Here is a 10613-nt window from a genome sequence, read left to right on the forward strand (position 1 = left end):
CTCTAATGTAATACTTGGGTCCACTAAACATTTTTGTATTTCAGTTAAATGTGATCAGGTAGGCCTTTGTTAAGGTATGTTTCTACACAGATTTCGGCGAAAGTAAATAGACCTTTATTTATTCTTTCAAGATCCATCTTTTTGAATTTTCCTAAGTTAATTTTGATTTCCTCTAGAACCTTGTGGTTCTAGAAAGGGAGGGGGAGATTTCGAAGCCTTGCTTAGATTTACATGATTGAAACCACCATTTTTGTGGCATCAAAGTCTAGAAACCATGGGGTGATGAAAAGTCAACCTCTTCCTCAAACCAGGGCCCATCATTTAATACTTTCTCCAGATCCTCCTAAGTATCAAATTGGACTAAAAAAAATGTTTAGAACATAAATAGATGTCACAATTGGGGGTCTAGTAAGAAAAGACCAATTAGTGTAGAGCATTAGATTTAGGCCAAAAACCATTGAAACTACAAATCATGGCCTTGGATTGGAAAGCAATTTTTTTTTTACTTGTGCGAGTTTAACCTTCACGCAGACACTTGTTTCATTTGTTCCATAATGTAGGGTCTTGGGATGGGGTTGATATGATGAAATGGAAGCCTTCCCTTGTGCCACGTCCTTATAAGAGGCAAATCCACTAGATTTTTTGGGTCCCATAGCTACTCCTCACAACGTTAGGTTCAAGAAAATGGTAGATTTCCTTGAAATGTGGTAGTTTTTCATCTAGGAGAAATCATGAAGAATCCTCCCTTCAAAAAGAAGGAATTGTGTATTTGAAGTTATGCCCAACCTATTCTCAATGCATTGCTTCATATTTTTCACTATGCCAGAAGTCCCAATCCAAAATAAGGTGGACATCCCATTAATGTTTTTAATGAAGATTTGGAAGGTTTCTAGAGCTGGATTTTCCTTTCTTCCAAGTAGTTCATATCTGAGAGAGCGAATGCGACCTTGTTGAGAAATTGAATCATCCACGTGAATAAGCATTTGCTCCACTGGAGACTGCATTCACATCATGATTGTGCATGCATAAAAGACCAGATTTGAAGAAAAGAAGTATCCAAGCAACAACCATGTAGTGCAAGCTCGCCACGACCTCTCCTTACTTGCAAAGCCTTTGCCAAAAATGTAGTGTTTGAATCACTGGTCTATTCTTTGAACCTTGAATTCTTTATCAAAGCGATCCTAGACGTGCAAATCTTCCATAGAGCCAAGCCTTCACTTTCCCCCTTGGTCCATAAGCACACAACAACGGAGAAACAACCATTTGACATTAGGCAAAGCACAATACCACCCACGACCGTCGCCATGGGGAAATCTTATCTCATCTTCACCAATCCTTCGCTCCCTTTCAATGCCTAAAATGAGCTCATATTTAGTGGTGATGCTTTGCACATCTTCGCAGAGAAATAAAACCCTAACACTATGCAGGAACCCATTCTTCTCTATTTTAACCATATTATTATTAAACATTGACTATGTTTGAGCATGGTTTAACCATGGGTGAACATGGCTTGACTAATTTAACCATGGTTTAGCTAATTTGACTATGGTTTACCAATATTATATTATTGTGTTAACACTATTATACATATGTATCAATGAAAACAATATAATATTATAATAAGGTGTTAATATGTATCAATAATAGCATTATAATATTATAAGAAGGTGAATTGTTGATGTTATTTCAAAATAGATGATGTCTATTAGTGAGTTACTACATATAAGACTAATATTATATTAATGATATTAATAGTGTATTTATCCTTTAATTAATGCATTATCATTACTAATATAACTTTGTTAAAGTATTAATGGCGCTATTATTAATATTACTGTTAGTATTATGATTTTAATATTATATACAACAACAATAATAATAATGATAATAATATTGTAATATTGTTAATATCAATGTCATTAGTTATATGATTTTTTTTTTCATTTGATAGGTAATGTGCGTCTTGAGATCGCTGTCACACCTAACCTGTTGCTTGAGTAGCCACGACCCAGGGGAATTTAAGTTGTCAAAATCACCCAATGATCACACCTAGCCTGGGCCATGCCAACCCTTAGTATGATTGGATTTTGGCCCATGAAATTTTGAATCAATGACCTTTACATGACAGAGTGTCTTAATAAACCACCCTGTCACAGTCTACTCTACACTCCATGGGTTGTCGTTACTTATATGCTATTAATAACATTAATAATATTATTATTTTGAAAAATATTAATTTTAATTTGATATCATTAATAATAATATTGTTTTTAATATTAATGTGGATGTTGTTATTATATTAATAATATGTATTAATATAATGTTATTAAATGTTACTAATGTAAACTCGAGATCTTACATAATCCAATACATCATCATTATTATTATTAAACATTACTAATAAGGTAAGAAAACTTATTCTTTACACACTAATATATAATGATAATAATAATTTTATTAACAATTACTTTAATATAAACATTTAAATTATTATAAAATTTATTCACTCCACCGTAAATATACTAATATAATATTATTATTAATATTATTATTTAATGCTAAATTTGATTAATAATAATATTAAAAATTAGTTTAATTTTTTTTTTTTTTTTTTTTTTTTTTTTTTAACTAAAACGGTTGTATATTTTATTTATATGTTAAAAACAGAGAGGGACTTTGCCGAGGCAGCCCTGCTTACATGGCTGTAATCCTACTTTTGCTGCCTTAGGAAAGAGGCAGTTTCACAAATTATGATAAAGACTTTCCCCATTTACATTTAAGATTCCTTTGATGAGAGTGCTGCCTAAGTTCGCCATGCGATCTGCTTTCTTGTTGGAATTTCTGAGAATATGATAAAATTTATATGAATCAAAACTCTGTAGAACCATCTTCAGTGTGTCCATTATTTTGTTGAGCCCAACATTGTTGAAGTATTCCTCTTTGATTAGTTTTTTGATTAAAATTTCTGAGTCTCCGAAAACTTGAATATCTTTGGCTCTTTTCTCTCTGGCAATGTGGCAGACCTTAAGCAGCCCCAGAATCTCCGCTTGGTTGTTTGTTTTCTCTCCGAGGCCCCATGCAAAAGAAATAGTGGAGAGCCCTTCCGTGAAGTAGATGATCCCACCAGCACCTGCGGCTCCAGGATTCCCTTTGGACGCTCCATCAAAGAAAATAGTAGTTACATTTTGTGCCCTCCACCAACTTTGAAAGATGTCATCAGTCTCTCTTTTTCTCCAATCTGGGTTTGCTTTCAGGGGTGAGATTCTATACTTTCGAGGATGCGGATCTAGAGCAAGCCACCTTTTTTCTTCTGGCCTGAGCAAGGGGTCTTCTTTGGAATATTTCTGCTGAGCCGCTTCCAATAGAAGGGCCTTAGCTTTTGCAGCAACTTGAGATGGGGAGTTCTGCACGTCTTTGAAAACCTGCTGATTTCTAGTTAACCACAGCTGCCGGCATACAAATTTGGGTAGCGCTATCCAAATCCTACGCTAAAAGGACTTGGGAGGGATGCTTTTGGGGTATCTAGCACACCAAGACGCAAACAGATCCGAGACAGAGATTTGCTGAGGGAGAGAGATCTGGAATTCATGGAGAAGAAGCCCCCATACCTCCTTGGAAAAGGCGCAGTCTAGAAACAAGTGCTGGGCAGTTTCTAATTGACATCTGCAGAGAGCGCATCTATGAGGCCCTTCAAACTTTCTTTTTGTTAGATTGTCCCCTGTCAATAACTTGTTGTGTACCAAGGTCCAAAAGAAAAAAATTATTTTTGGGAGAGCTAATGGCTCCCAAACCTGCTTCCAGAAGGCTGGAGTATGATGGCTGTTCCTGTATCCCTGAAGAGTCCTATATCCATCTGCTGAGGTATATACTCCAGACTTTCCCCATCCCCATCTATCCTTTTTGAATCTACTGACTGGGGTGGCATCTTCTAGCAGGTTCTCGAGCTGAATCAGTTGGTCCCTTAGGCGCTCTGGGACTCCATGGAAGTCCCATCTTAACCATTCTCCACGGTCGTCCCAGCTTGCCAGATCATAAAATCTGTTAACTCCTGCTCTTTCCAGCCAATTTCTGAGCTCTGTGATGTCCTCTCTTTCCGCCAACGGGTCTTTTCCCATAATTCGGTCTTTCCATAAATGTGTGGACTTACCATTTCCGGGAATTCTGTACATGTGTTTTTTGAAGAACTCGCTGCTCTTACAACAGAGCCTCCATACCTGCGAACTGGTCGCTGTAGACTGTAGTTGCATTTTCCTTAGCGCTTCTTTGTCTGTGTATTTTGAATGTAAAATTATGCTGATAGGATGTGAGGGGTCGCTGATTATTTTCCACAACAGTTTGCCGCCCAACGATTTGTTGACAAGGGAGGGGTCCCGAATTTGAAGTCCGCCCTCATCTATTGGCCTCTTGACCGTGTCCCATTTAACTAGGTGCAACTTTTTATCGTTACCTTTCCCGCCTTGCCATAGGAAATTCCTGAGCAGGGTAGCAATCTGGTCTGTGACATATTTGGGGGCGAGGAGAAAGGCTGCCTGATAAATGGGTAGAGCTGACAGCTGCGATTTTATTAGAATGGATTTGCCGCCTTTTGTTAACCAATATCCTCCCCAGGCAGCGATTTTGGATTTAATTTTGCTGATTATATGAGTCCAAAGACACCTCTTGTTCACCCCTGAGGAAATGGGAAGACCAAGATATCTGAAGCTGTCCCATTTGGCCTGACCTTTGAACCCGAGGATCCTCGAAATATTGATGATCTCTTGCTGTTCAGCGTTCCAACTATAGATTTCGCTTTTGCTCTCGTTGACAAGAGCTCCAGTCACCCTGCAGTAACTCTTCAGTACATTGTCAAAGGCTTTCGCTATTCTGGTGGAAGCACCTCCAAGGAGCAGAGAATCATCCGCGAAGAGGGCATGATTTAGAGAAGTTGCTACATTCGAAGGTTTGAGCCCCGAGAGGGAGCCGACGGTTTTTTCAACTGCTAGCTTTCTACTGAGAGAGTCAGCCATGAGGATATACAGGAAGGGAGAGAGAGGGCATCCCTGCCTGATACCTCTCTGAGCTTGGAAGAAGTTGGTAGGGCGTCCATTGATGAGAGGGGCAATCCACGGGGATTCTATGCATGCTTTAATGAGCTGGACAAAGTGCTGAGAGAAACCAAAAGAAAGCAGGACTTTGCATAGGAACAAATGATTTACTCTATCGAATGCATTTGCCATATCGAGTTTGATCAACATACCTTTCTCACCCCGTTGTTTGCTTGAATGGATGGTCTCCTGAACCTGAATGACATTGTCCATAATATATCTGCCTTCCACAAATCCGCCTTGGTTGCTGGAAATCAACTTTTTGAGCAGAGGCTTGAGTCGATTTGCTAGGAGCTTGGCTATGATTTTGTAAGAAGCATTACACAGCGAGATAGGCCTGAATCTTGCAAAGGTATCTGGATTGGTTTCCTTTGGAATTAAAGCTAGATAGGTGGAGTTGATACCACCTCCTATTTTAGCTTTTCTCATAAAGCCTCTGATCATTTTGAGGAGATCAGTTTTGATAACTTTCCAACATGATTGATAAAAATGGATTGTGAATCCGTCGGGCCCAGGGGCCTTATCGGCTTCCATTGACCAGATAACTTGGATAACCTCCTCAATTGTGATTGGTCTGCATAGGTCTGTGTTTTCTTCAGCCTTAACAAGTTGGGGAATGTTAGAAAGAAAGTCAAAGATTTCCTCTTCCTCGCCTTGAATTCCTATGTTGTATAAATTCCTAAAGTGTGCTTCAGCAGCGCCTTTCACCTGATCAAACCCTTTGCAGACATGTCCCTCCGAGGTTTTAATTTCCGCTATATGGTTCCGGGACAGTCTAACTCTGTATTGTCTGTGGAAGTAAGAAGTGTTCCGGTCCCCTGCCTTTAACCATAAACTTCTGGACTTTAATCTCCAGTATTCTTCTTCAGCTCGGAAGGCCTGGTAGGTGGATCGTTGCGTTTTGACTTCCTCATCCAGAAGCTCTGCTGTAATATCTTTATTCTCCATTTCCGTTTGCATTGAGTGCAGCCTCTGAACTGCCTCTTTTCTTTTGTTGGTTGGATTGGGGTCTGGCTTTTTTATCCACTCCTTCAACGCATATTTTGTTGCCTTCAGCTTCTGTTCCCAGATGTAGCTGGGGGAACCTGTGATGGGTTTGACCCATGCAGCTTTCACTGTCTTGATAAAACCTGGTTTCTCGATCCACAGTGGGCTGAATCGGAAGGGAATGGGGCCCAAATCTTCTTCATCTTCCAATAGAAGCTGTATTGGCTTATGGTCCGAAGTCAATTTGGGCAAGATTTTTGTGTTGGCGATTTTTTTATTCAACAAAAGGCCGCTTTGGACCAGAAATCTGTCCAGCCGGGCGGAGATTTGTTCCTACCCGGCCCGGTTATTCGACCATGTATAAAGCCCATGGAGTGGAGGGAAGTCTAAGAGATCCCAGCTCTGTACGAGCTCCTCCACCGTGGCCAGCATGGAGTCTCTGGTACTGGAGCCTCCCCTCTTCTCCTTTGGCTTCAAAACTATGTTTAAGTCTCCTGCTATGATAATATTGTTTGGGGAATGCTGTTCTAGGTAAGTTGATAGAGAGTACCAGCATTCTCTTTTTTCTGCATAATTTACTGGAACATACAAATTGAAAAGAGAGACAGTCAACTTACTAACTTTGTGCGTCAATTCAGTGTATATCCAGTGCTGGGTTTCATGATAATTATTGAGCTGGAATGTGCTATCTGACCAAAGAGTAGCCAATCCTCCGGAGGTTCCCCTTGCGATAACTGCCTTGCCTGTATTTTTATTCCATTTTAGCCTGCTGATATCAAGAAGGGAATTCCCTTCAATTTTGGTCTCTTGGAGCATGAGGATGTCTGAGGGTTCAACTTTAAGAAGATCCTTGACTGCTTCTAGTTTTGTAGGGCTCCCCAGTCCTCTGCAATTCCAAGAGACAAACTTCATTATTTACCTAGTGGAGGGGTGGGACCTCCCTTGGAAGGTCTTGGCCTGGTATTCCGCCCAATGGACATTTCTATTGTGGCTTGGCTCCCTTGGGTTTTAAGTCTCTCAGCCTCTTCTTCTCTCATTTCTTTACGGGATTTTCTACCAGCTCTTTTAGTAGGACGCTCATAGGCTTCATCTTCCGATGATCCTGAACTTTCCATTGTTTTTTTCTTTGTTACTTCTGCATATGAAGGGTTGGGCGGGCTGCCCTGTGTGGCTTCGACCTGCTTTTCTTTCTCACTTTCTTTGCATGGAGGGGTGCTTTCTACATGCACCAGGTTTTCATGCTCCGGATCTGTTGGGTTGATATGTGTGCTTGTTGTCCCTTGTACATTTGCTTCCTCTTCTTGGATGGGTTTGGAGCTGCTTGGCATCCCTGTTGTCTTTCCTTTGTTGGGACCTTTTTTTGGGTGTGTTGTTTTCTGGACTAGAGTCCATTGTTCCTCTTTCTGTTTGTCTGTTTGCTCTTCTGTCTTCTTCTTGCAGTACTTCGCGAAGTGTCCGTGCTCATGACAGTGTCTGCATTTGAACGAAAGCTGTTCATAGTCCAGTTCTTGGATATGCACCCAGCCTGCAACTGTTAGTTTGATTGCTTCCGGTAACCCCTCCTCCAGATCGACTTCAACACATATTCGAGCGCATGAATACTGATCTTTTCTTGCAGCTTTGTCAATGTATTTACCCAGTGCATTGCCGATGTTTTCAAGGGATTTTTGGTTCCAGCAGTGGAGAGGCAAGTGGGGGAGTCTCACCCATACCGGGACTACTGAGGGGACATCCTGGGAGGGATCGAAGTCTGGAGACCATTTATTCAGATACAGGCCCTGCGGTCCCATAAAATATGGGCCATTTCTGAAGATTAAGCTTCTGTCTTCCGGGTTTTCAAACACAAAGACAAAGTATCCTTTCCCAACAAAGTAGCTTTTCACACCCTCCTTGATCAGGGGGCTCCAGTTTCTCTATGTCCAATCTTCTACTGACTTTGGAGAAGGCCAGAGGCCTGTGAATTGGCCGATGAGACCTCTCTCTGCCAGGTTCAGTGCTGCTTTACACGTCTCTTCTTCTGAAAGGGCAACTGAGGGGATCTTGTCCATCCTCTTGATAAACTTTTGCTGAGCCACCGATGGGGCTCTCTTCGGTCAAGCTTCGATCAGTGCTTTGAATGCCAGGACCTCTGAAGGAGGGGGAGCCGAGCCCCCGTTGGAGTCCATGATCTCAGAAGAGCGCCTCAGGACTGAGCACGGAGGCGCAGCAGCCTCAAGGGCGCGAGAAGAGTTCTCTGCGATCAGCAAGAAGAAGGACAGGCCCTCCGCGGCAGACAGGGGCCGAGGCGGCCGACAACCTCTTGCGCAGCGTCGCTAGGTCAGGGCCGCAGCGCAAAAAAAAAATAGTTTAATTTAAATATTAAAATACTAGTTTAATACGAATAATAAAAGATTAACTTCGTATAAAACAATTTTTCCCATAAAACCTATTATTATTATTATTATTAAACCCTTTAAACCTAATATTATCCACCAATTATTTGGACGCATACTTCTATCAACACTCTTGAAAATTGTGTGAAGGAAAAGGGTTACAAACTTGTTCGGCTAAAAAGTTTTTCCATAATTACAATTACTAAATGAGATGTACATGGACATTGAAACCTTAACACTCATGCATTCTTACATAATCCAATACATTATTATTATTATTAAACATTACTAATATGCTAATCAAGCTTACCCTTAATGAACTAATATATAATAATAATGATGTTATTAATGATTACTTTAATATTAACATTAAATTTATTATCAAACTTATTTGTTGCAAAATAAATATAATATTGATGATGATAAAGATTTTTGGTTAACTGTATGTTCTCATTAAGATGTCCGATGTTTCAGGTGAAAAATTCACTGTAACACCCTCCTCCCACATCTACCCAAGTAATCGACTAACCAGGGTAAACATGTGACGAGAAGTTACTATGATATGATTTGACTCCCTATGTGTTAGTTAAGGTAATGGAATTGGTGGAACACATCACACAGACCTTCCACATCAACAATATAACTCCCAAGAGCCATCCCAACCACTCAGGTAACCAACCCTTGAGACTAACTGAAGTTTTCGTGCATCAAATCCCTGGACGCTCCCTTGATATGGATAAGGGTGAATATGCGAGGTTCCAGAAGCTCTCACAGCAAGGGAAAGGGAGCTTTTGGGGACCTTTTCCCCTAGTGTTGTGCTTGTGACTCCAGGATTTGTGCCACTTTTTCAGGCCCAGAGCCCATGCCACTACCCAAAACTCAATGACACCTTCAGAGATGAATTTACACAATAGAACAATGATGCATTTGCAAAAGACATTGACAAGGGCTAGACTGGACCCCTACTAGCCATGATAAACATTTCATCAAACATGTGACGAGAAGTTAATATAATATGTTTTGACTCCCTATGTGTCAGTGAAGGAAATGGAACTGGCGGAACACATCACACAGACCTTCCACATCAACAATAGAACTCCCAAGAGCCATCCCAACCACTTAGGTAACCAGCCCTTGAGACCAACTGAAGTTTTAGTGCATCAAATCCCTGGACGCTCCCTTGATATGGACAAGGGTGCATCTGGGAGGCTCTACAAACTCCCATAGCAAGGGCAAGGGAGCTTCCAGGGACTTTTTGCCCCAGTGTTGTGCCTGTGACTCCAGGATTTGTGCCACTTTTTAAGGCCTAGAGCCCATGTCACTGCCCAGAACTCAATGACAACTTCAGAGATGAATTTACACAACAAAACAATGATGCATTTGCAAAGACATTGAGAAGGGCTAGACTGAACCCCACTAGCCATGATAAGAATTTCATCAAACAAGTCACAAATGTGAAAGCTACAAGCCTTAACAACATAACTAAGCATATGAGTCTTATACCTATCTGAAAATCACTAAGAAGCATTGATGCCTCAACACATTAGTTATAATTTCATCTATTAGGCCATACATACATTGTTCATTCATTTACAAGAAAAAACATGATGAGAGCCATCCATAACCACTGTCATAATACATGTTCATAACTAGCATAATAACAACAGAAATACCAAGGAAGAAACAACCATATAATCCACATATAAACCAATATAATACTCGAATTAACAAGGATAAATTACCTCATATTAAAGATGCAAAGGCCAACTAGGTTTGGGACTTCCACGAACCACCCAACCATAGGAATGGCTAAGCCAACTCTCCCTTCATCTAGTCACCCCCATGCCATATTCTAGGCATGAATGTGGGATCTCATGGAACAATCCATCAAAACCGAACCAAGGCTTCTAGAGGCTAAATCACCTCAACCCATTAAACAATGATTCCACCTCACGATTGGGCATCACAAGCCATCACCAGATTGGTCTCTACCCAAGTTGTCCAGGGCTCCAGAGCGTTTGTTCCAATTAAGGCTCCAAGAATAGTAACTCAATCCACAACTGCCGGTGGGCTTTAGAGCGTTTGTCCAACCAAGTCTCCAGGACTAGTAACTCAACCCAAGTTGTTACATGGATCCAGAGTGTTTGTCCAACCAAGGCTCCATGAGCTA

Source organism: Pinus tabuliformis, chromosome Q, assembly GCF_031772625.1.
Source record: "Pinus tabuliformis cultivar Carrire ecotype Pingquan chromosome Q, CPIR1, whole genome shotgun sequence".
Lineage (NCBI taxonomy): Eukaryota > Viridiplantae > Streptophyta > Pinopsida > Pinales > Pinaceae > Pinus > Pinus tabuliformis.